We start from the raw sequence: 26,911 nt of genomic DNA, 5'->3' as shown, positions 1-26,911 counted from the left end.
TTAGTCAGTCAGGTAGCTGTGGGAGGGGCAGCCCTGGTGCACAGAGGACAAAAGTCCTTGATCTGCCAAGTACTATGTGTGTGGCCTTGGGCAGTCACTGCATATCCCCAAACCACAGTTGCTGGTAAAACACCACACCAATTAAGTCATTCACATAATTAGACAACCTGGGCCTTCCCCAAAGGAAATAGCCAGAGAAGCTCCTTAAGCATTGGTCCCTACACAAACATTTATTGATCACTGGGCTGGAGGCTGGAGATGCGGTGCTGCATGGGGAGGGTGGGAGGTGCTTCTAGAAGTTCCCAATCTCCTACAGGAGGCAGAGGCTCAGACAGAAAGCTCCACTAAATGTGCCGAGAGGCTAACGTGCATCGAACACTCACTGCAGAAGGCACTAGGCAAAGAGCTGTTCAGGCATGATCTCTTTCCACCTTGCTACAGCTCTGTATTATAAGTACGACTGCTATCATAGCCATTTTACAGCTGTGTACACTGAGGCTCAGAGAGGTTACATACTGTACACAGAGTCACACAGCTAGTCAACTGCTCCAAGAAAGGGGAGCACAGAGGAGGACCCTAGCAGGAGCAGAGGGTTTGTCAGGAGAGAAGGCTTCCTGGAGGAGGTGGTGTCTGCATCTTGGAACATAAGGAGTCAGCAAAGGGGCAGATGTATAAAAAAAAAGGGACAGCAAGGGCAAGGGCCAAGGGAACAAAGAGACCACAAACAATACAAAAGGGATATGACCATGTAAAGCAGGAAGATAGAGGTCAGGTGGCTAAAGGCTTTGCTGCTGAGCTAAGAACTGGGGTTTTTAGATAGAAGGCAATGAGGGCCCATCGAAGGGCTGGTTGTAAACAAACAAACAAACAAAAAAACAGGACCAGATTTATAATTCTGGAAGCTCTGCTCACACACCCCCCCCATAAACATCCAGGCTTCCTCGGGCTCCCTTCTCCTGCAAGAGGCTAGGGGGGCCTCTCAGACAACAAAAGGCCCCTTTTCTTTAGGCTACCATGGCCAGCCCATTCTTTTGACTCCACACTACCCACTGGCCCAGCTACTTTATCTCTCTGAACCACAATTTCTTCATCTGCCTTGTAAAATACCAGCAGCCCTGGGGTTACACTCTTACAAGCAGGAACCTGGGATTACGTCTGTAAATGCCTACTCAGTACATCAGACACACTCAATCAAGGAGCTGCCTTCCCTTCTCCTTTTCCAGAGAGGCATCCTTCTTGTTCCTAATCTGAAAATAAACAATTCACATGCATGTTCTTCGACTGACCCAATGATCGATGGATTGATTGGACCTTTATTGTTTTCCATATGGACTAGTTTGGACTATTCATGAGCATCCCTGAAGGCCTCTGACATGTAGTGGTTTGTAATTTAGCTGAGGCCTCGCTGAGAATGGCAGAAGCAATAAAGCTGGTGAGAGGAGCAAATCTTTTAGCCAGTGAGAAAGTCTCCCTGTATGATTTAGGCGGACACTGAGCTGCCATAACCAAGGGGTCCCAGCATGCAATGGCTTAAACAATACTGAGGTTCTCTTTCATGAGACAGACCCGAGATGAGCCATTCCGGTCATCGATGAGGCTCTGCTCCACGTGGTCATTCCCACATCTGGTTTCTCCACCATTCCCTAGACTAGAATTTTGCTGCTGTCTGCATGGCTGAGGTTGGGCCACCATCATGGCTGGGTTCCAGTTGTCAGAACAAGGAAGAAGTGTGCCCAGTGACTGAAGTCTCAGACCCACTAGGGGTACACATAACTCCCACTGGCAGGAACTCGGGCACGTAAGCCAGCCAACTGCTGAGAATGATGGGAATGCAGTCTAAGTGTCCATCCACAAGCCCAGCTACAACTCTCATGGTAGAAAAAATGGAAGAATGGCTTTTGTTAACCAACTGACAGACAGCAACTGCTTCACAGGCTGCCATCAACCACCCACAGGATCCAAGACTTTGTTGTGAGTCCCCATTGGTGGTTCTCAGATACATTTTATTTACCCAACACTAGGTGCACAATTTGGGGGAACTGATGGGCCATTAGGCAGAGAACGTTCTCTCCAGTTCGGCCACAGAGCTCACCACTCCCTACTTCTAGAATGTTGGCCAAATGTGCATAGTTTCTCATATCCTTGGCCACTGTAGGCATTTGAGCCTAGGGCCATTGTCCTGTAGTACCACTTACAATAGTAACTATTAAGGCTGGGAAATAGTGTTGAGATGTTATGCCTGAGAGGCATACCCACCATCTTACCACTTACTATGCTCTATCGTGTGTCATATCATTTTATTCCCATCTGCTTTTTATTCCCAATTCCTGTTCACCAAACCCACGCTCTTCTCTTCATCCTCAGCACACAGCTAGACTAAAGTATATTTCCCAGCTAGACTATAATTCTCAGCCTCCCCTGCAGTGAGGTGTGGCCACGTGACTGAGTTCTCCCTAATGCAATATGAGTGGAGGGGATACTGAGGCCAGATGCATAAAACCTCCATGCACTCTTTAACTATGGGTTGAATGGGTGGCTGAAATGAGCCCCAGGATGACCTTGAAAGCTACATATTTAAGATGGCAAAGCCACTGGAAGCCGGCATCCCCAAATGACTGCAGGGAACACAGCCACCAACAACTTGGGACAACCTGAGACTGTTAGGTGACAGAAAACACCCTTCTTGACCCCCGATACACGTGGGATCTATTTGTTACAGCAGTTAGCCTACCCTAACCAACACACTCCATTTTATAAATAGAGCAACAGACACATTGAGAGGTCAAGACATCTGCTCAGGGTCACCAAGATAATATGTGGGACTCAGGGATTCAAACCCACCGATTCCAAAGCCTGGGCTCAAAATGATTCTTATGACTTGTTTTTTTAGGCAGGTTTATTGAGGTATTATTTACTGCAATAAAATTGATCTTTGTAAGAGTAAAGTTTCATGACTTTTGACAAATGCAGTCACATACCCCTCTGCACAATCAAGATATAGAACATTTCTGTCATTCCCCAAAAGATCTCCTGTGCTTTCTGGCAGTGGACCCCTGTGTTTCCCCCTCTCCTAGCCCCTGGCAACCACTGACCTGACTTCTGTCTCTATATTTTTGGGATCACATAGTATGTGTATATGGCCTTTTAGGTCTGGCTTCTTTCACTAAGCATAATGATTTTTTTTTTTAAGACAGAGAAAGGGAGCATGAGCAGGGAGACGGGCTGAGGGAGACAAAGAGAGAGAATCCTTAAGCAGACTCCCAGCTGAGCGTGGAGCCTGACACAGGGCTCCATCCCAGGACCCTGAGATCATGACCTGGGCGGAAATCGAGAGTCAGCCACTTAACCGACTGAGCCACCCAGTCACCCCACCAAGCATAATGACTTTAAGATTCACCCATGTTATTGCATATATCAGTACTTTATTCTTTTCTGAGTAGTATTCCAATGCATGGAGGTACCACTATTTATTTGTCCATTCACTAGCTGATGAACATCTGGGCTGTTTCCACGTTGGGGCTATTACAAGTAAAGTTGCTATAAACATTCACATACAGGTATATGTATGGACTCATGTTTTTATTTCTCTAGGGATTGATGGGTCATAAAGAAAGTATAGGTTGAACTTCACAAAAAACTGCAACCATTCTCCAAAGTGGTTTCCCAGATTTTTATGAAGATGGCAGCAAAAGTGAAAACAGAAACCCTTGTCTCTCCCAAAAACCTAATCCAAAGCAAAGGCTTCAAAGACTAGGAAGACAGTGTTGAAGGGTGTCCACAACCACCAAAACAGTGAAGATCCACATGTCACCTGCTTTCAGCCCAAGATGCTATAGCTCCAAAGGCAATACAAGTCATCTTACAAGAGCATCCCTAAGAGAAACAAGCCCAACCACTACGCCACCATCAAGTACTCCCAACCATGAAGTTGGCCGTGACGATCAAGTCACCCTGGTGTTCATCATGGACATCAAGGCCAACAAGCACCAGATCAAACAGGCTGCGAAGAAGCTCTGTGACCTTGACTGGCCAAAGCCAGTACTCTAACCAGGCCTCATGGCGAGAAGGCACATATTTGATCCCTGACTACTAAATACTTTCGGTGTTGTCAAAAAAACTGGGATTATCTAAACTGAGCCCAGTTGGCTAATTCTAAATATAATAACCCTTTTTTTTAACCATCTTAAAAAAAAAAGCAGTTATCCCATTTTTTCTTCCCCTGAGCAATGTGCCTGAGTTCCAGTTGCTCTGAATCCTCACCAGTAGCTGGCATTATGTCTTTTTAATTTTAGCTATTCCAGTGGCTATGTACTGGTATTCCACTGTGGTTTTATTTATTTATTTTTTAATATTTTATTTATTTATTTGACAGAGAGAGTGAGAGCGCACAAGCAGGGAGAGCGGCAGGCAGAGGGAGAGGGAGAAGCAGGCTCCCTGATGAGCAGAGAGCCGGATGCGGGACTCAATCCCAGGACCCTGGGATCATGACCTGAGCCGAAGGCAGACTGAGCTTAACCGACTGAGCCACCCAGGCACCCCCACTGTGGTTTTAATTTACATTTTTCCAGTGACTAATAATACCAAGGATCTTTTCATAGACTTATTGGCCATTCATATATATTCTTTGGTAAAGTGTTTATTAAAAAAATCTTTTGACCATTTCTTACTCGAACTGTTTGTCTTGCAAATATTTTCTTCCCCCTTATGGCTTGTCGTCGTACTTCCTTAACAGTGTCTCCCAAAAAGCATAAGTTTTCATTTCGATAAAGTAAAAGTGATCAATTTTTTTGTGGTTTGAAGTTTTTTTATGCTGTCATTTTGTCTTGTAATGATTTAAAATTGTGTCTCTGCCTCACCTAGGGAGAGCTTTCTTTGCAGGATGACACTGGGAAGTGGATTTGCAGCAATCACTGGGTGATTTTAGAAGGTTATATTTACACATCAGAATTCCTTTGTTGGAGGGGGTATTGGGTTTTCATTTGGCGTGTTGTGGCTTTTTGAAATCTTTGTTTATGACAAGGGCCACCAAATGAGAAAGAAAAAAATTAAGGCAATTTGAAAAGGCAGCTCAGAAGTTTTGTGAGCCCAAGACTCTCTTGGCAGAAGCCCGATGCAAAAAATAACAGAGGAAGGAGTCTTGCCAAATGAATAGGAGAATGTGACAGGCAAGACCCATGGGCCTGGCACCACACACCTTAAACCTGTGGACAAGCCAACCCCCAAACCTGGGCTTGTCCAAGAGAAAACTATTCTACTGCTTAGCTAGACTCCCTCAAGTTCCCATTTATTGCCTCCCGTGTTGGGCAGACTTTAATAACCAAAGCACAGGGCTTCTTGCAAATGGCCCTTCCTTCCCCTGCAGTTATAACCGGCCAGGTAATTCCGGAACAATCTGACTCCCAGCTTACCAAAAAGGGAGGGGAGCAGATAGCATATTTTCCATGGCTTTCTCCATGTCCCACTGGCCCTGGAGCTCACTGGTGCCAGCCGAGGTATTTCAGGGCTGACAGTTCATGATATTACATGGCTGCTAACACCCAAACCTGCAACGGCCGACCCAGTTAATTCGAGACCGCGTCCGTGCCTGCTGCTGGCTTATGGGCCCGTTCCGCAGCTCCGAGATGGCATAAAATGTCACACGGTCTGGACTAATTGGATTTCCAAGGCCATCTGTCCAAATCTGGACTTTGCAAGAGAAAGATACCCAGGATCATGAGAAGAGTGCCTTCACTTTGGTGTCAGAAAGCTTGAGCTTAAAGCCCCTGGAGCACCACATCCCAGCTGTGTGACCGAGGGCAATTCACTCCACCTCTCGGGTCCTCTGTTTCCCCATCTATAAAGCAGGGATTCATAAAATAACAAAGAGGTACATGGACTGGCACACAAGTGCCCAGCACAAGTAGTCCCTGGCACGTTGTGAGCTCTCAAGCAAGCACCTTTCCTCTTCTTCCCCCTACAGACGGTCTGACAACAAGTCCGTGAAATCAACCGCTGGGGTTAAGGTGGACACAGACCTATTTCTCCATGTCTGTGCGTCTCAGCTTCCATATTGATAAATAACGCTCTGAAGCAAGAGACCTGGAGCTGGAAATACCGACCTGGGCAACATCACCAAGTGGAAGTAGAAGCAACTGCTCAGGTGGCGTCAGAAAAATGGTTGGCCCAGTGACACACCAACATTCAAGGTCAGCTGAAGGACGGGAGACAACAGTTGAAGACCAGTGAGAGTGGCTAAAGCGACAGGGAGAGTGTGGACACCCCACCACAAAGAGCACCAGGAAGAGAAGATCTAGCACATGCTCAGGGTGCTTGGCTTGGCTTTTGGGAGGTCATGTATTTCAGGGCTAGTGATGGGGGGTTGAAGGTGGTGGAAACATTGAGGTAGGCAGATGAATGAGTTCAGAACATGGGGAGAGAAAAAGGACAACAGTTCAAAAGCCAAAGCCAAAGGGGTCAAGCGATGATGTCAAGACGGGGAAGATCTTGGCACATTAAAATGTTGCAGGAAGAGAAGGAGACCAGACAGTGACAGAAAGCCATCAGGAACTAGGAGTTTCATTGGATCCACGTGTGGAAGCCAATGTCCAGGCCGCGGTGATGTTCGGTGCAATCCTTCACAGGGGCTGTTGGATGAGCTTGCACAACTTTGACTCATGAGTGATTGAGAGCAAGGTCAGGGCTGTAAACAGCTCTAGCAACCTTGTGACACAGTGCTGGCCCCGGAACGATCAGGCAATGCATGGATTCCTCCCGGAGTCCCAGTCTCTAGCAGTGTGCCCAGAGCAGGGAAACGGCAAGTTGGAGAATCACTACATTGGCCACATGATCCTCAGAGGACAGTGAGGATGAAGTCCAGTCAGGAGTGTGGATACTATCTCAATTCTCCCCTGGGATCTGTGAAACACCACGGGGGCCATGAGGGACGGAAGCATTAGGAGGAGGAGCAGAGAACCTGAGACTGGAGGCAAAAGCTCAACCCTCTGGGGTTCCGTAGCCATAGTGGGTTTGACTAATATCTGTCTTATCCTTTGCAAAGTGCTTTCACAGAGTGTATCTGAATTTGGGGAAGAATTAGTCCCATTTTACCGAATTGAGAAACAAGTTTCGAAAAGTTCAGTGGCTTGTTCAAGGTCATGCAGCTGGGGATGGCAGGGCTGGGACCCAGCCCCCTATTTCTGGGATTCATGGTCTAACTCCGACTCCCCACCCAGGGAACTTCTGAAATCAACCCAAGCAAACACACATTTCTTAAGCACCCTTGTGTCCTAGGCGCCATGCTAAGGCATGAACAATGAATTTTGTGAGTGGTAGAGGTGTTAGCTGTTTGCCCAACACCCACCCCACACTCTTTTATTGCTACAGAACTCCGATTTCACTTGGGGGAGCAATGTACCTTTGGACTAAACCAGACGTGACGATCCTGCTCCCCAGTGTCCTCGCAACTTACGGGTTGTAACATGACCCAATTCTGGCCAATGAGCTATAAGGAGAAATCTGCCAGGTGGGGTTTCTGGGAGGATTCTGCTTTCTTGATAAAAAGGGACAGACTCAGCTATCTCTCCCGGTCCTGCTTCTCTATGCTTCTTTCCCCGCCTCCCTTGCAACCTGAGACTCAGGGATTCATTTGTGACCCAAGGCCTGGGGATGGTGACCTTGCATTCTGCAATCATGAGCCCACAACACCAGGATGATATGGAAGATGAAAAAGAGGAAAAGCTCACATCTCTGGTAGCACCATGGAACAATAGAACAAAGGCCAGCATCCACCCACCTCTAGACTTCTAGCCTTGTAAGAAAAAAAACACAGACAAACGTCTATTTGCCCCAGCCATTGATATTAGACTTTTTATTGCCTGCAGATAAATACCTTCCTAATTGACAAACACGCCCACTCCAGGAAGGAGGCAAGCCTCAAAGCCAAAATCAATAATCCAATTCAATTATATATTTATTTGTGCGTTTACTGATTCCTAGCTATGATGGTTAATTTTAAGTGTCAGCTTGATTTGCCCGCAGATATTTGGTCAAATATCATTCTGGTTGTTTCTGTGAAGATGTTTTCAGATGAAATTAACTTGTGAAAAAGTAAAACAGATTGCTCTCCCTAATGTGGCAGGCTTCACCCAATCAGTTGAAGGCCTGAACAGAAAAAAACACTGATCATCTCCCTAATAAAAGGAAATTCCTCCTACTTGACTGCCTTTGATCTGGGACATCAACTTTTTTCCTGCTTTCAAACCCAAACTGAAACATCAGCTCTTTTTGGGTCTCAAGCCCGCCAGTCTTTGGACAGGCACCACACCATCAACTCTCCTGGTTCTCAAGCCTTTGGACTCAGACTGCAACTACATCATCAGCTTCCCTGGGTCTCCAGCTTGCCAACTGCAGATCTGGGAACTTGTCAGCCTCCATAATCATGCGAGCCAGCTCTAATAAATAAAAGATAGACAGATGGATAGATAGATAGATCGATCAATCGATCGATCCTATTGGTTCTGTTTCTCTGGAGAACCATGGTTAATGCAGCTGCCTTTTTTTTTCCTACACACAAACTGTATATAAATGGTGATAACAGCTATATTCATATTAGCCCAGAAATGGAAATAATAACTTTTATGTCCATCAACAGGGGATAGAGAAACAAATTATGATCTATCCATACAATGAAATTCTACTAAAGCAATAAAAAGGAACCCCTGTTGGTATACACAAGAACACGGATAAATCTCAAAAGTATTATGCCCAGTGAACAAAGCCAGACACAAAAGACCACGTACTATATGGTTCTATGTATGTGGAACTCTAGAAAAAGGTGAATCTGATATATAGTGACTGAGAGCATATCTGTGGTGGCTGGGACCAGGTACAAGAACATGGGGGTGATAGAAATGTGTCCCATATCATCGTTATGTTGGTAGTTACATGGGTGTATACATTTGTGAAACTCATCAAACTATATACTTAAAATGGATGCATTTTATTTAGGTAAATTTCACCTCATTAAAGTTGAAAATGCAGGGGCGCGTGGGTGGCTCAGTCAGTTAAACATCTGCATTTGGCTCAGGTCATGACCCCAGGGTCCTGGGATTGAGCCCCTGCATCAGGCTCCCTGCTCAGCAGGAAGCCTGCTTCTCCCTCTCCTCCCATTCGTGCTCTCTTTCGCTCTCGCTCTCTCTCTCAAAATAAATAAATAAAATCTTTTTAAAAATTGAAAATGCAGGGGCGCCTGGGTGGCTCAGTCGTTAAGCGTCTGCCTTCAGCTCAGGTCAGGATCCCGGGGTCCTGGGATCGAGCCCTGCGTCGGGCTCCCTGCTCCGCGGGAAGCCTGCTTCTCCCTCTCCCACTCCCCCTGCTTGTGTTCCCTCTCTCACTGTGTCTCTTTCTGTCAAATAAATAAAATCTTTTAAAAAAAAAGAAAAACTTTTTTTGATAAAATCTTTGGAAGGTGGTGTGAGTTAAATGCCTGGGAGTGAGGGCACCTAAGGATGGTCAGGTTTGGCTGTTTAAAATACAAATATTGGGTGCCTGGGTGGCTCAGTCGTTAAGCGTCTGCCTTCGGTTCAGGTCATGATCTCAGGGTCCTGGGATCAAGCCCCACATCGGGCTCCCTGCTCCGCGGGAAGCCTGCTTCTCCCTCTCCCACTCCCCCTGCTTGTGTTCCCTCTCTCACTGTCTCTCTCTCTCTCTGTCAAATAAATAAATAAAATCTTTTAAAAATGCAAAAAAAAAATGTGTTTTTTTTTATTTTGAAGTGGGTCACATAGGTGGATATAATCCAAGTATATATAAATAAAGAAATGGAGGAAAGAGAGGCTGAATGTAGGATGAAGCCAGGAGAAAGTCAACTCACAAAGCGCACATTGATCGCTTGATTGCAGGGAGCTGCAAATTGGGGCTGAGCTTCCCAGAAGCCAAAGCAAAAAAAGAAAAAGAAATGTTTACAAGCTTTCATATGTCCACAAGAGAACATCACAGTGCTCATAAAATAAAATTGCATCACAGAGATACGGTGGCTTGGAAATATTATGGGAACACAGAGAAGGAAATGACTAATTCTGTTTGGGAAAACCAGGAAATGTTACAGAGATGAGGGCTGGGGAAAAAAAAGAGCTAATGCTTGCTGTTTGGGGAGTATGGATGTTCGGGGAGGGGGATTGGGCTCCTGGAGGGGAAACAATCCGCTTAACTCATTTCCTAGATGCCCTTCAACTCCAAAGAGGTCGTGGTCTCAGGAAGCAGGAAGAAGGCTGGGGCCGAGCCCGCGTCTCTGCGGGGGCCCAGGGAAGGAACAGTTGCCCCAGAGCCAGGAAAGGCCGGTCGTTTCTTTACCCACCAGTTCACCACGATCCATCCAAACGAGGGTCAGACCCCAGCTGGACTTCGTCTGGAAGGCCTTTGCCGGGTCAGCACGACCCCTTTCGCTGCAGGATTCAGGGGCAGTGGGGTGGGGGGGAGCCCAGAGAGTGTGGCGCTGCTGGGGAGGCGGAGCGGATTACTAGCCCACACAGAGCACTTGGGTCTTTTAGCCACCACTCTGGCTGGACTGCGCTCAATTATCAGCTGTGGGTCGTCCCTGCCCACACGGATGACCTCTCCTCCCAGCCGCGTTCCGCAGTCCGAGTCATGCCTGATTATCACCAGCTAATGAGAATTCCTGGCCTTGGTCAACTGCCCACACTCAGGAATTCGCTATTCATGAGAAATGTCAACTTTACGAAAACGAGTCCTGTGTGTCAGCTCTTTTTCCCACATTCAGGGTTTACAGCTGACAGGACTTTGTTTCACATGATTTGCTGATGGGGAAGAGGCCGTAATCCAGGAAACTGCTCTGACAAATCATCCCCTGGGCCAGCAAAGCATTCTGGAACATTCTTTTTATTTGTCCCCTTAGAAACCGTCTGGAAAGGGAAACCTTGGGATTTAAACAAGGCTAGAGTGGAAGACGGGATGCCTAAAGGGAGAGGAGAGCAGTACTGTGAGGACCCCCGCCCCACGCCCCTTTCTGTACACACAGAACGGCCCCCACGCCAAGAGGAAAGCCAAGACCTCCATGTCAATCCCAGCATCTGGCAGAGACGAGAGCCGCTACTCAGGACGAGGCCATTCCACACCGTGACCTTATTTCTCCTTCATTCAGAGGTTTGAAACTATAAAGTCATTGCTACCGAAGATGACAATCTGCTTTCTGGCCCTGGGTAGATAAATGGGGACAATATCAACAAAGCGCCAACCCCCCTCCAGAGAGCACACCTGTTCCACCTCTAGCCACGTGACTGTCTCTCTTTCTCCGAATCTGACTTCTGGACTAACAGAGGACGCATTTCATAACTGATAACGAGGGCCGTCCTGTAGACGGCCAGCAGGGCCTGTCCAGAGGACGCATATTCTAGGCCAAGAGGCTGGGAAGGGATGCTTCCTCAGGAGGGACCTTCCTTAAATGCAGAGACCCTGCATTGTAGGATGTTGGACATGGTAATTCTGGATGGAGCAAAGCACAGGAAATACTAAAGCTGTACAAACAGCGAGAACAGGAGGGCTGGGCTCCCACGGGCACCTACCCGGCCCCCACCCCCAAGCAGTCCCAGCTCCCCCAGGGCCCATCCGGCCCCTGCCAGGTCCCCAAAGACCGTTGATATCATAGTCAACTACATCCTCATGGCTGTGTTTGTACGGCCCCTCGCAGCTTAGGACGGCTCTCCACCAAGCTTCCCACAGCCCAGCGGAGGAAGGCCCAGTGGCTGTGCTGAGATTGGGAAACCGAGGTCCAGAAAAAGGCCCCACATCGCACAGGTAGTCAAGGGGAAAAGAGCCTAGCAGCCAACAGCCGGGACTTTGCAGTCAGAGGAAACTCTCTGAAATCATAACCAGCTGCCTTCAGCTTGGTCGCTGGCTCGCTGGAGCTTGCCTCCTCCTCTGCGGTACGGCATACCCTCCAGGAACAGGGTCCCAGGACCACCCTGCCAGGCTTCACAGCTCAACCACTTGCCAGCTGAATGACTGTGGGCAGGTTACTTACCCCCTCTGCGCCTTCCTTTCCTCTCCTGTAAACCAGGAAGGGTATTGGTACCCGGTGCACACACGACCCGGGAAACTCTCACACACATATGCGGAGAGAAAGAAGCCAGACGTAAAGGACCACACTGCATGATTCATCGATTTGATGTTTGAAAACGGGCCAACGGCTTCATGAGTATGGGGTTTTCTTGTGGGGTGCTGAAAACGCTTTGGAACTAGACAGAGGTGACGGTTGTAGAACATTGAGAATGTACTAAATACCGTTGCATTGTTTATTTTGGAAATGGTTAATTGGAGGGTGAGCCTGGCTGGCTCAGTCGGTAGAGCTTGTGACTCATGATCTCGGGGTTGTGAGTTCGATCCCCATGTTGGGTGTAGAGATTACTGCAAAATAAAATCTTTAAAAATAAATAAACAAACAAATAAAGTGGTGAATTTTGTTACATGAATCTCACCTTAGTAAAATTGTATTTATTTACTTACTTGTTTATTCAATGGGCCAAACTCACCTAACAGGCTAGAAGTCAAAAGAATGGTTACTTGAGGTTTAGGGAAAAATGGTAATAACTGGGAGGGGTAAAAATGGTAATAACTGGGAAGGGAGCCTTCTGGGAGATGCTCTGTATCTTGATCTAGGTGGTGGGTGGTCACATGGGTAAGAACTAATCAAGTTCCATGCTTGAGATTTATGCACTTAGAGGGTTGTTGTGATAATGAAATGTAATCCATGGCAAGCTCTTTAAATTAGCCCTGACACATAATAAGTGCTCAATATTTTTTTTTTAAGATTTATTTATTTTGAGAGAGAAAGAGAGTGTGTGTGTGCGTGCGCACACGTGCGTGAGCAGGGGGAGGGGCAGACGGAGAGAGAATCCTCAAGCAGACTCACCGCTAAGTGTGGAGCCCAACTCAGGGCTCGATTCCAGGACCCCGGGATCATGCCCTGAGACGAAATCAAGAGTTGGACATTTAACTAACTGCCACCCAGTTGCCCCAGTGCTTCATATTCTATCTGAATAAGAAGATGGACGTTAGCTGAGCCTACTGTGGTGATCATTTCACAGTATATGTAAGTTAAACTATCGTGCTATATGCCTTAAACCTATGCAGTGATTTAAGTATTTCTCAATAAAACTGGAAAAAAATAAAAATAAGTAAAATAAGATAAGAAAATGATAATTATCTCAAAAAATAAATGCTCAGTAATTAGTAACAATCATTAGTATGATTATTATCTCATACTGTTGGAGGACTAAATGAGACAATGCACATAAGACATTTAGTGCAGGAGCTGGCTTTCCATACACATCCCCTAAATAGAAGCAATTTTCATGCATATTAAACTGGACCCAAACCTTATGGCTCAAGACTCAGAGCACTTCGCAAAGCACCATCCTGCCTACTCAAGAGGTTGGTATGACATAAACCTTGGGGAAAAGAGCCAAGGATTTAAGGATTAGAGGTTGGTACAACATAGCACAGCCTCGGGATAAGCTGGGTTACCTCCCGCCGACCAGCCTGCATACAGGGGAAACCATTTATCCTCATACAGGCAGAACTTGAAAGGGAAAAGTCACCTCTGGGGAAAGACTGTCCTTGCTAAATCCTGCTGACAGGTGGCACCCACCCGGCTCATTAATGTGCTCCTTTTTTTTTTAAGATTTTATTTATTTATTTGAGAGAGAGAGAGAGACAGAGAGCAGGGGGAGGGGCAGAGGGAGAGGGAGAAGCAGACTCTCTGCTGAGCAGGGAGCCCAACATGGGGCTCGATCCCAGGACCCTGAGATCATGACCTGAGCCAAAGTCAGACGCCCAACTGACTGAGCCACCCAGGCGCCCCTAATACACTCTTTTGATAGGACTCCTACATTGCCCAATTACATTTGATTGGCAAGCTTCATACAAACCCAAAAGAATGGCCTCCTCTCTGTTGGGCCACACTGTCCCAGGTACATACTCACTTCCCTGGGATTTATAAGGTGTGACAATTTTCACTCAATTGCGTGTGTCTCCTTCCAAACCCCAGCTCCTTGCAGCAAGCAGTCCTGTGCCACCACCTTTTCAGCCCAAGCTTAGCTCCCAGAACATCACAGAGAATTAATATATATGTGAGGATTGGAGGGAGAGAGTCAGGGGCTCCCTGATGGGGCAGACCCTTGAGAACAGAATCATTTCCCTACCTCTGATGATGAGAAGATTTGTTCAGGAAGGAAACACTGAAGCAGAAAGAGGCCAGTCTCGGGGCAGGGGGAAGTGCAGAAGCTTCCTGGCTCTTTCTGAGTCAGTTTAATTCCATTTAGAAAGGATTATCAAGATCCAGAAATTGCAGTAACTTTTGGCTTGGGGTCAGAGGGGAGAATGAAGTTAGGTGCAGAAAACATGGTTCTATGATGTTTTTTGTTTCTGTCATGGGTTCAGGTCTTACTCCTTATCAGCACGGCTTTTGCAAGCATATAATGCCAACCACAACACACTTTCATCTAGACTAAATGAATTTAGATCTTAAAAATAAATGCAACTCTTTACCTCCAAGGTCTTCCTCTCCAGAGCCCATAACTCCAGACTAATCATGAAAGAAGCATCAGACAAATCCCACCTGAGGAATATTCTACAAAATACCCACCCAGTACTCCTCAAGACTGTCAAGGTCATCCAAAACAAAGTCCAAGAAACTATCACAGCCAAGAAGAGCCTAAGGAGCCACAACACGAAATGTAATGTACTATTCTAGATGGAATCCTGGAATAATAAAAGGGCATTAGACAAAAACCAAGGAAATCTAAATAAAATGTGAATTTTAGTTATTAATAATATATCACTATTGGTTCATTAATTATAAAAAAAAATAAAAAGAAGAAAGTACCATTCTAAAATAAGACAATACTGGGGAAAACAGGTTGCATCGCATATGGGAACTCTGTACTATCTTTGCAATTTTTCTGCAACTCTATTCTAAAAAATAAAGTTTATTTTTTTGACAAAAATCACTGCAGAGCATTCTTCAAAATGTCAACAACCTTGTCCCACTCACCACCCCCTCCAAAATGGACCTGCTCATCAACACTAACACATCAGAGATTTTACCTGCCTTGTGTTTCTTCCCCCCACAGTGCTGGACCACATGCCCGGGCCACCTCCCATTTCATTATTTCAAAAATCAAAATAACTCTAATATTTTTAGCCACAGACTAAAAATTTGCCTACTTCAGGTATCCGAACTTGAAAATTCAGTCATGTAAAAAAGCTATTGCTATTTTATTGCATGCCAAGCATCGAGAAACATCCATGAGAGAGACAAAAGGGTCCCTTCCCTCCTGGGGCTTATAGTTACATCCTAGGATGCAGGGTAGGCAAGTGAGCCAATAAGGGGATGAGGGTGTGACAGTGACCGAGAACTTCTGCTCAGGGTTTGCTCCGGGGGCAGTGGTAGGTGGTCAGAAGCCATCCGTACCCTTTGGCTCCACCTCTCTTTGGACCAGAAAGATGGTTAACTGACATTTGCTACAGCCTGTGGCATTCAGGTTAGAGGTTTTTCCAGTCCTAGTGATTTGGGGCCTGAATCTTATCCTGAAGACAAAAGATTTCTTATGGAGGCTCCATTACTTCGACAAGTCATTAAAAACTCTTCATCAGAAAAATTTGTCTTGAGTGTCTGGGGAGTATCCAGTGCTCTGCTAGAAGATGTTTATATTGTGAGAAAAGACCCAGGGAGCTCAAAGTCTAGCATCAGACATAAACCAGAAAACAGACTGTGAAAATACAGGGTGGGGAGAGCTAAGGTAGAGAGCCGAGGCCCGCAAGGCATCCCAGAGCCAGATTCCCTGAATGGAGCCTTATTTAAAAATAACCTTTATTGAGAAATCATTTACATCAGTCAAACCCATGTGTTTTAAGTGTACACGTCTATGAATTCGACAAATGTGTATATCTATGTAACCACCACCACTATCATGATGTAGAATATTTCCATCACCTTAAAAATTTCCTTGCACATCTTTATACACAATCCCTGCCCTCCCCACTCCCAAACCCTGGAAACCACTGATTGGTTTTCTGTTTTTATACCTTTGCCTTTCCTAGAACTTTCTGGAATCCTACAGTATGTAGTCTTTCTCATTTCTGGTTTCTTTCATTTAGCCTAATGCTTTTGAGATTCATCCATGTTGTTGGGTATATCAGTGCATTCCTTTTTGCTGTGGAGCAGTATTCTATCGTTTGGATATACCACAGTTCGTTTATCCATTCACCAGTTGATGGGCACTTGGATTGTTTCCAATATGGGGCCATTGTGAATAAAGCTGCTATTCAGATCAGTCTTAAAGGACAGTGGAGGTTATTCAGTCAGAGAAGAATGTTCTAGAAAGGGACATCAGCAAAGGGAGGATGAGGAAGATGAGGCTGGAGAGACAGAAGGAACAGCAAGGGCACCAGTGCTAAGGGAAGGCAATGGTAAGACATGGAAAGATTTTAAGCAGAAGGATCACTTGATCTAGCTTGCAGATTGGAGTCTGACGATGAGCTCCTGAGGGTTGGAGCTGGTTATTGGTGATGCCTGCCAGACATCCAGGTAGGGAGATTTAATGAGAAGTGGGAAAAGAGCTGTGCTAAATTAACAGTTGTTATGTAATGGTTGAAGCCATGGGCGTTGGTGAGTTCAACCAGGCAAAGCACATACAGTGAGGAGTTAGTGGGTGCTCATCTGTCTCTCCCATGAGCATGGAAGAACCAAGCTGAGCATAGTGCAGTGGTTAAGAACATGAATTCTGGATCCAGACTGCTGGGCTTCAAATGCCAACTGTGTGACATGGGGCAACTCACTTGATCTGTCTCCTTATCCATAAAATGGATTATAATATACCTATCAGAGGGCTGATATAAGGGTTAACCGAGTTCATTCATTCCTAGCTCTTAGAACATCATCAGACACTTGCACATAAAAAGTGCTACATAAGTTTCAGCTACTATTAATACAAAAAATCCAGAAAGTAAGTATCAGAGAGACCTAAATTTGAATGCCATCTCCATTCATGGCAAGCTGAAAGACACTGAGAAATTTAACATCTTGGGGCACCTGGGTGGCTCAGTTGGTTAAGTGTCTGCCTTCAGCTCAGGTCATGATCCCAGGGTCCTGGGATTGAGCCCCACAGCAGGCTCTCTGCTCAGCGGGGAGTCTGCTTCTCCCTCTGTACCCCCCAGCTCGTGCTCGCTCTCTCTTGTTCTCTTTCTCTATCTCGAATAAATAATAAAAAAAGAAAGAAAAGAAAAGAAATTTAACATTTCTGAGCTGAAAGTCCCTTACCTGAAAAATGAGGATAATTGTTAACCTCACAAAGTTACTGGAAGGAATAAATGAGTACAAGATTAAAAGTAGAAACCATCAGAGACCTCTCCCTCCAGGGTTAATCTTTGTTTCCTCCTCTCCTCCTCTATGTTCCCATGAAACACTATTCATATTCTTTCCAGCACTTTCCTCACCAATAGGATAAACCGTTTGCTGATATATTAGTCAGGATGGACTAGGTTATGCTGTAGTAACAAATAGCCCCAATTCTCAGTTTTGGGGTTTATAAACAGCACAGGTTTATTTCTCATTCTACCCTATGTGTCCAGCGCAGATTGGTTGCTCCTCTGTTCCACTTCACTCTGGAACCCAACTGGACAGTGGCAGCCAGTTTGGGGGATATTGCCGGTTGTGATGAGAGAGGGAAACAAAAAATATGTTTAAAAAGGTGTTGACTTTTAAGGCTTCTACCCAGAAGTGGTACACATCCATTCTTCTCCCATTTCATTGTTCAAAGCAAGTTAAATGACCACATGCTGGTTGACCATGACAACGATGTGCCATTTTCCTAAAAGAGGGACAGTAATACCCGATCACAAATGAGCTGCATCTGCCACTCCACTGAAAGCCTCTGGAATGAAGCACTGAGCACAAGTCACAGCCACACTCCCTTGCTTGGCATCATGCCTTTGAGGTTTGATGAATTAAGCAAGACTGAGAGTTCTTTAATTTGGCCTGGAGCACATAGGTTTACTTGGCCCCGGAGTGGAAAGTCCTCCTATAGTCACTGCTCCTGTAGAAAAGTGAATGAGCCTGCTATCACCAGAGGACAAGTCCCCTTTCCAAGTCACCAGAAGGCGGTGTGTCTGCTGGTGGATAAGGAAACTCCTACAGGTGCGACCTGTTTCCCAGGGGACCGAGCACCTTTTGTATGCGGGCACAAGAACGTTATTCAGCAAGTGCTCTACAAACATTGTTGCATTTGATCTTCAAAACATGGCTGTGAACCATATGATGCAGGCAGGTAGCAGCATCCCTAGGGGGCAGATGAGGCCATGGAGACAGTGGAAATCCTTGTGCATTGCTGGTAAAAGTACAAAACAGTGTAGCCACTGTGGAGAAGAGCATGGTGGTTCCTCCAAAAGCTAAACATAGAATTACTATATGAATCAGCAATTCCAGGGGGTATACATCCGAAAGAGATGGAAGCAGGGACTCAAACCGGTATTTACACACCAATGTTCATAGCTGCATTATTCACAATAGCCAAAAGGTAGAAGCAACCAAGTGTTCATTGAATGGGAATGTAGTTAAGGCCACAGACGTGTACACTTAAAAAATGGTTACGATGGTAAATTTTATGTCATGTATATCTTACCACGATGATAGTAATAGTAAAAGGACAGAGTCGAGTAACTTGCCCAAGGGCACACAGGCAGAAAAAGGAAGACTTGGGGCTTAGGAATTGGAGGCCAGGGTTTATCTTCCAATATTACATGGCATCTCACTGTCCCTGGCTCCGTCTCTGTGCCAACGTGCGTATCCTGCTTCCCTCAGTTCCCTCAGCACCTGACTATGGGATATCTCCCTTACCCAAACCTAATCCTAGGAGCTAGAACATAGTGTCCTATGTCACTGATTCACTCATTCATTCATTCATTCATTCATTCATTCAGCAAACAGTATCAGAACATTCGCTATGCATCAGGCCTTCCCTATGTTCTAGCTGTCAGGGATGAACAGAGCCCAGTCCTAGCTCTCCAGGCCAGACACTCTGTGCACAAAGTCCTGGAAAATAGGGGTGAGCAGGAAGATACAGAAATGCAGGGGAGGGGACGAGCTGTGACACATGCCCAGACCAGCTGTGACGCATGCCCTCGACTCTGTCTGGAGACATCAGGAAGGCTTTCAAGGGGAGAAGACATTTGATCTGAGCCTTGGAACATAAGCAGGAGTTTTCCAGGAGGAGAAGGAGAAACATATTCCATAGGGAGGGAGCACGGGGTACAAAGTTGCAGTGACAAGACCAAACAGAGGCCGAGGCAGAACCCAAGTCGTTGAGGCCAGGCCAGACACTTGGGAAGCCGAGAAGTTTGCAGGAACCACATCACATCATGGAGGACCTGCTATGTCAGAATAGACTCTCATTGTCTTCTTATGGGCAGTGGGGAGCCATTGCAGGATTAAACAGGGGAATGGCATGATCAGCTCATAGGGAGTCAAGGCCAGAGGCAGGAAGTACAACAACAACAATGTCGTCAAAGCGCAGGCAAGACATAAGAAAGGCCTGAACCAGGAGATGGTAATGGCTACGAAGAGATGAGGAGATGAAGCCAACTGGGAAGTCAGCTCCACAGGACAGAGATTTTTCCGTGGTTCATTGCTCTGTGCTCATTCCCTGGCACCCAGTGGGTGCTCATATTTATTGAGTGACCAGTAAATATTTGTTGAATGGTTAACACCAGAGACAGCTCAGAAGCAGAGGAAACAGGGCCCTGAACAAGTGGACGGACATTGAATGAATGAGGAATTACGGAAAAGCAGAATCTAAAATGACTCCCAGGGTTTTGTGCTGAGCAACCAACTAGGCTGAAATCTGTGTCTCATCAAGATAGGGAACTTGGAAGTGAAAGAAGTGGTAGGTTGGACGATGACGCTTGCAGCTTTGGGCTCTCCAAGCCTCGGGTGAGATGGTTGATCATCCCGGTGGAGAGGACCGACACCCAGGTGCCCTGGATTTACAGATCCTGAGTTGGAAGGTGAGATCTGAGCTGGAGAGAGGCATTTCCTCCAGGAACAGTAGGCTTTACGGTTTGGCCCAAATTTCCTTTTCAAGCTACGGAAGCAGTCGGGTCTCTGCTAGCCTCTTCCCCTTGGAAAAATCCCAGAGAAGGTGGTACACACCGGCCCATGCGGATTCAGCCTCTCAGCCTCTGGCCACACTCTTCCCTCCTCAAAGCCGGTGCCTTGCTAGGCTTACTCCTTCCGTCTGCTCAGCCTCCAGGAGGATCCCACCTCCCTCCTCTGTCCTGGAGCGGCCCCCAGCCAGCCCAGCCCACAGAAGTCTGACCTCCAGGGTCTACGTTCCTGTGGCATTTGCATGGACACCCACACTGCGCCCTTTCACGCTATAGTGGTGTCCCTTTGGGTCTGGGCATGCGTCACACCTCGTCCGTCTCCCACTGAGTGCCTACTGCATGCGAGGCTCGAGCCTGTGGCGTGGCCCCCTAACTGCCCCACTGCCCTCAGGGGTAAGGACTTCAGCCCCCTAACCTGTCTCCCTCCTCCAATCTCGCTTCCTCTCCAGATCAGTCCAGTGCATCTCCAGCCCATCTGCCAGAGCCAGGCACTTGAACCCAGGTCGGGCATCCCTCCCCTACCCGAAAACTTCCTAGAGGTCAGCAAGGCCACAGGGCAAAAGCCAGGCTCCTCGGCCTGGCATATGAACTTCCTTTGAGCTAGCCCCAACCTATGCTTTCAGTCTGACTCTCCGCTCTGCGGCCCCTGCAAACCTAACAGTCTGGCTGATTTCACTTCCCCGCCAGAGCCTGCCTCTGTCGTCTACCAGCCCTGTCACCATGGGCAAGTTCTCGAAGCTTTCTGGGCCTCCGTGGAATAAAGATAATAACAGTATCTACGTCTAGGACTGCCGCAAGGATGAAGCGAGTCAATGTTTGCGAAGTGTAACGGGGCTGGGCTCATAGGGCCGGGTCTGTGGCCATTATCGGCACCCCTGTTCCCTTTCTCTAGCATCTCCTTCGGCAGCACTGAAAATTCGCAGAGTGCAGGCCTCTGACCTTGAAGAGCCCTCTCACATGCCACCCAGCCCCCCACTGCCCAGAGACCCGTGGCGCTGTCTGCATTTCCGCAGGAGCCCAGTGATTTCCGTTCATCCATCAGCAGATAGTAAGCTCCCGCGGCTAGACACTGCGGCCCGTCCCCTTCTGGAAACCCCCACGCCTCTCAGCAGAGCTCTGGTACAGGCAGGGCAGCGTGATTAGCGAAAGCGGAGTCTGACAGTCTCAAGCGCACACCTTGGCTCCGACACCAGCTCGCTGTGCAAACTCGGATAAGTTACTGAACCTTTCTGAGCCCTGATGTCTACTGACTCACTCTCACCGAGTTGCTACGGGAACAAGTCCACTAATGGCCCAGAGGAGGCCCTCGACCAAGGTCAGTTTCCTTTCCACCCTTAATACATGTTGAGTTCTTCCACAGCTTGAATGGAAGCATCCAGAGGGCAGGGACCATGTCTCGGTCCTATAAATGCGGGGATACGTGCGTGCTCGTCATAGTAGTTGCTCAATAAACATGTGAGCCACAGCAGTACGAAGCTAGAAAGAAGCAGCCTCCTGTGAAGTCGCTCCTCGGCCCCTGGGTCAGGGTGGCAAGGGTCAACGTCTAAGTGACCCTGGGGCAGGCGGGCAAGGTGGGGGCTGGAGGGAGCAGGAGGACTAGAGCGAATTTGATTTGTGGCTGACTTGCCTCGGGGCACAAGTTCTGCCACCGGCCTCCTTTTAAAGGGGGATTAAAGGCTCCTGCTCTCAGGGGGCTCCCAGAATCCCTTTCCACGCCACCTCCAGAGGATGTGAGACACAGCAGAGGCTCCAGACACCAGCCAGACCCGGCAGTATCTCCCTTCCGGCTACAGGAGGGAGAGAGGAAGCCATCCCTGTCCTGGATCCAGCTCTATTTGCTTTGCGAGGCAAGGCCATCCCTGCGGGCTGTGTTCTGTGGCCCCGCGCCAGGCTGGTATGTAATATGCTCTGCCACCCTCTCGTTACCTAATGCTTTCCTAATCTGCAGTTTACGCAAGACGGGTACAAATCTCTGAGAACACCAAGAGAAACACCCCACCAGGCACCTCCCGGACCAGCCTGCACCCCACGTCTGCACTGGTGGCTTCATCACGGAGCTGCTCACTGCCCATTCCCACACGGCCACTCGGTGGGTCACGCAGAGCTCCATCTCTCCCGCGAGGCTTCGCCCCTTCTCTGCCATCCCAATCTGTGCCTTTGCCCCTTCTCTGCCGTCTCTCGTAATGGATCGGAAATTCTATTCTATATGGAATGGTGGGCAAAGCCTTACATCTTTCTGTCTTGCTACAGTAAAGTAGATCTTTCAACAAATGTTCCTGGAACAATTGGACAATTGAGATATGTATCTATGTAGATATATATATACTTAGTTCATATCACATATAAAAGTCAACTCAAGGTCTCAAAATGGATCATTGACCTAAATATAAAACCTCAAACTCTAAAGCTTTTAGAAAAAAGTAAATGTAGGATAGATACAAGCTTTGTAGCATTGGATTAGGTAGAACTTTTCCTATAACAGCAAATATGTAAACCATGAAAGTGGGAAATTGGGCTTAATAAAAATGAAAAACTCTTTTCTTTGTCTGTTTGTCTTGTTTCTTAAATTCCACATATGAGTGAAATCATAAGGTATTTGTCTTTCTCTGACTGACCTATTTCATTTAGCATTTATATCCTCTAGATCCATCCATGTTGTTGCAAATGGCAAGATTTCACTCTTTTTCACAGTCGAGTATTATTCCATTATATATAATATAATATAATATAATATATAATGGAATATAATATATATATCACATCTTCTTTATGCAGACAAACGGAAAAAAAAGACTCTTAGCTAAGGAGAACAAACTCATGGTTATCGGAGGGGTGGTGGGTGGGGGGATGGGGAAATAGGTGATGGGGATTAAGAGTACACTTGTCATTATGAGCACTGAGTGATGTATGGAATTGTTGAAAATGTACTGTTGAAAAACAGTATGGAACTATTGAAAAAATAAATGTAAAACTTCACCTCCTCCAAAGGTACTCTTCAAGAACATGAAAAGACAGGTTATAGATAAGGAAGAACTATTTGCAAAATGCATCTTAGATTTAAAAAAACTTGCAACTGGAAACTTAAAAAAAATTTCCCATAACTCAATAAGAAAACAAACATCCCAGTTGAAAAGTAGGCAAAATACTTGAGCAGAGACTTCACCAAAGAAGAGATGGAGATGGCAGACAAGCACAGAAGAAGATGCTGGGCTTCATTCATCACTAGGGAAATGGAATCTAGAACCATCATGAGATACCATGACACATCCACCGGAAACGGCTACAATATCATTTGATTTCTCATCAAGTTAAACATACGATCCTGCAATCCCACTTTTAGGTATTTACCCAGGAGAAATGAAAACATGTATCCACACGAAGATATGTACATGAATGTTTGTGGCAGCTTTATTCATAACCCCAAATTGGAAATAACCCAGATGTCTTTCAACTGATGAAAGGATAAACAATATGTGGTATATCCATACAATGGAATATTACTCAGCAATAAAAAAAAGAACACACTGGTATACATTCAACAGCATAGAGGAATCTCAAAAGCATTCTGCTAAGTGAAAGAACACAGACATGAAAGATTATACCCATCTGATTCCCAAACTCTAGAGACAGAAATCAGATCAGTGATTGCTAGGGGCTATGGGTAAATGAGATTTGCTACAAAGGGCACAAAGGAACTTTTATATGGAAATGTTTGACATCTGATATTTGATACCCATTTGCTTCACAAATGGAACCATTTGGCAAATCTCATCCACCTATTCACTAGACAAAGGTGACTTTTAGTGTAGGGACATCTTAATGAATATGACTTTTAAATAACAGAAAATAGAATAAAGTAAAATAAAAGGTAAATCTGATAGTACTTGTCCTTCACATCATGAGGCTAAAATGACGTTAATAATAGTAACAACCAGCGTGCAGCAGACATTGTCCTAAGAAATTTTCCCACATTGTCTCATGTCAACCTCAAATGATCCTTGCAGGTCCTCAAGCACACCAAGCATTTTCCTGTCTCAGGGCCTTTGTACTTGCTGTCCCCTTTACCTTCCATCAACAACTCCATCTCCCACATTCCTCTGGTCTCTATTCAAATGTCACCTCCTCAGAAGAGGTTTTTTTTCCAAAATAGTATCTAAATATTCTACCTAAAATAGTCCCTCAACGTATCACTCTCTATCCCTTACCTAGTTTTATTTTCTTTGCAGAGCTTAGTACTACCTGCCATTATATCATATACTGTTTGTTTATATCTCTCCATAAGAATGTCATTCTTTCGGGGCGCCTGGGTGGCTTAGTCGTTAAGTGTCTGCCTTCGGCTCAGGTCATGATCCCAGGGTCCTGGGATCGAGCCCCGCATCGGGCTCCCTGCTCCGCAGGAAGCCTGCTTCTCCCTCTCCCATTCCCCCTGCTTGTATTCCCTCTCTCACTGTGTCTCTCTCTGTCAAATAAATAAATAAAATCTTTAAAAAAAAAAAAAAAAAAGAATGTCATTCTTTCACTCATTCCTTCTATTAGACCAACACCCTTTGAGTGCCCACTCTGGCATGTGTGGGCAAAGCCCAAGCTCCAAGAGGCAGACAGTTACCCCAAGGCCAAGAGAGTGTTGACCAACTTCCTATCTCCCTCCCACAACCCCTCTCATCACCTGGACCCACAAGGGGCTTGTTTGTTTTAGGGTCATAGAAGCTGCAGCCTGGAAAGAGCACTTGGTCTAGGAGTTAAGACACCTTTACACCAGCCCTTCCAACATCGCCCTGGAGACCTTGAGCCAGGCACCTCACCTAACAAGGCTTCCATGTCCCCACTTGTAACATGATTTAGACACGTGTTTTTTAAATGTTAGCATGAATGGGAATGCCTTAAGACACTGATTAAAAATGCATACTCCTTCCCCAGAAAATATGATTCAGTAGATCATGCATGGGGTCAGGGAATCAGCATTCTTAACCCTCACCCAGGACAATGTAAGGCAGGTGGTCTAGGAAATAAATTTTGGATATTAATGATGTTCCGACTACTTTTCAGCTGCAAAAATCTTCCTCCAAATAAAATTTTACCCAGAAAAACCACATTTATAACATATAAATCAGAGAGGATCTGGGCAGGGGAAGGGAGCACAATGATGCTGGTTCCTCTCCAAGTTTTTCCTCTCACACTCCCTCCATCCCATCATTCAGTGGCCCCAGACACCGTAGGGTTCCTTGGACCATAGTTCGAAAACCACCACTCTAGAGGCTCCCTAATTCAATCATTGCATAAATATTTGTGAACATTTATCATGTGTTAGGCACTCTTCCAGATACTGGGTATACAACAATAAATAGAACAGAGAAGTCCCTACTCTAACAGATTTCACATTTATGAGGATGGCTTGCATGGGATGGTTTGCATGTATTAGCTCATTTACCTTTTGTTTTTAAGATTATTTATTTTGAGAGAGAGCATGCACATGCAAGTAGGGAGGGGCAGAGGGAGAAAGAGAGAGAGAATCTCAAGCAGACTTCACGCTGAGTGCAGAGCCCAGTGCAGAGCTTGATCTCACAGCCCTGAGATCATGACCTGAGCCGAAACCAAGAGTCCGATGCTTAACTGACTGAGCCACCCAGGCGGCCCTGTATTAGTTCATTTAATTCTCACCAGAACCCCGCCAGAAAACTACCACATTTGCCTTATTTTACAGAAGAGGAAACTGAGGCCCAAGGAGAATATATAACTTGCTCAATGTCATACCCCAAGGTTGAAACCCAGAGGTTTTAGCTCTGGCCAACGTGCTTTTCCAAAATCCTGCCCAGTTCTCTCTGACCTTGGGCCGTATGCGGGAGGTATGCGGGAGTCCACCTGGGGGAATGTGGGCCTGTCTGCCTGTGTCGCCCTGTGTGGGCTCAAACCTATCTCTCTAGCACTCGGGCCCTATGGGGTTAAGACTCTGAGCCTGGGCTCCAGGTGAAACTAGATCCCACATGACTTCAAGTTGACGCAAGTGGCCTTCTCTACCTGCAGGGACGCTGGGAGGCTCATCTCTGGGGTATAGAAGAATGTTCTCTCTGGACCAGGTGCTGAGTTTATTCTGGTGTCCATTGCATCGCTTGGCCTGCTATGGTGAACAGGCCCGTGTCCAGCAGGTCTGCCAGTGTTCCTAAGTGGACGGGTGACATCGATATGTCTGCAATTAGAACATCAGCACCGAGTTAGGAAGCAGAGTGGGGAAGCAGCCAATGGAATGCTGAGTAAGAGTGGCGCACCCAGGGACAGATAAACTCTTCCAACAGGAGGTGGGGGGGCCACTAGAGGTCATTTACACACAGGCCACTCACTTCCAGCAGGGAAACCGAGGAGGTGGCTTGTGTAGGATGGTCTCGGCTATGTTCTCAGGCTCCTGCCATTGCCTCCGAGATCCAGAGCGACAGGTGATCCTGGTGATCCACTGGTGATGGATTGGAAGCAAGGTGACGCAAGGCCGTATCTCAGTCCCATCTTTTGCTAAGTTTTGGGACCTGGAGCGTTGAACAACTGAGTCCCAGTTCCCCCACCTGTACGGTGGACCTGAGAACATCCTTCAGCTGCGCTGCGAGAATCCCAAGAGATAATTCATTCAACACACCCGATGCCAAGCAGCCACAGTAAATAGTACTTTCTCTCCACTCCCCTCCTCCCGGATTTACCCAAAATTGACCCATTTTCAGGAATTAGCTCATCTTAACTGAGACCCAACAGGTTTCTCTTTGTAAATGGGTTT

General features: G+C 46.4%; 1 non-coding gene across 1 annotated transcript; it reads left to right on the top strand.

Annotated features, from left to right (window-relative positions):
• The first annotated feature begins 12,317 nt into the window (after positions 1–12,317).
• TRNAM-CAU (transfer RNA methionine (anticodon CAU)) lies at positions 12,318–12,390 on the top strand. Its single transcript has one exon. It is a non-coding gene; the product is annotated as a tRNA-Met (tRNA).
• Positions 12,391–26,911: the final 14,521 nt, after the last annotated feature.

This window comes from Leptonychotes weddellii, chromosome 4 (assembly GCF_054177405.1).
Source record: "Leptonychotes weddellii isolate Sample4059 chromosome 4, ASM5417740v2, whole genome shotgun sequence".
In the NCBI taxonomy this organism is placed as follows: Eukaryota; Metazoa; Chordata; class Mammalia; order Carnivora; family Phocidae; genus Leptonychotes; species Leptonychotes weddellii.
This window is presented reverse-complemented; position numbering and strand designations above follow the sequence as displayed.